Source organism: Triticum aestivum, chromosome 7B (genome assembly GCF_018294505.1).
Source record: "Triticum aestivum cultivar Chinese Spring chromosome 7B, IWGSC CS RefSeq v2.1, whole genome shotgun sequence".
Taxonomy (NCBI): domain Eukaryota; kingdom Viridiplantae; phylum Streptophyta; class Magnoliopsida; order Poales; family Poaceae; genus Triticum; species Triticum aestivum.
This window is the reverse complement of record NC_057813.1, coordinates 149,186,033-149,186,343: the sequence shown is the minus strand read 5'-3', so window position 1 is coordinate 149,186,343 and position 311 is coordinate 149,186,033.

Genomic DNA, 311 nt, shown 5'->3' with positions numbered 1-311 from the left:
AGAAGAAGAAGAAGAAGAAGAAGAAGAAGAAGAAGAAGAAGAAGAAGAAGAAGAAGAAGAAGAAGAAGAAGAAGAAGAAGAAGAAGAAGAAGAAGAAGAAGAAGAAGAAGAAGAAGAAGAAGAAGAAGAAGAAGAAGAAGAAGAAGAAGAAGAAGAAGAAGAAAAATAAGAAGAGGAAGAGGAAGAAGAAGAGGAAGAGGAAGAAGAGGAAGAAGAGGAAGAAGAGGAGGAAGAAGAGGAAGAAGAGGAAGAAGAGGAAGAAGAGGAGGAAGAAGAAGGAGAAGAAGGAGAGGAAGATGAAGAAGAAGAGG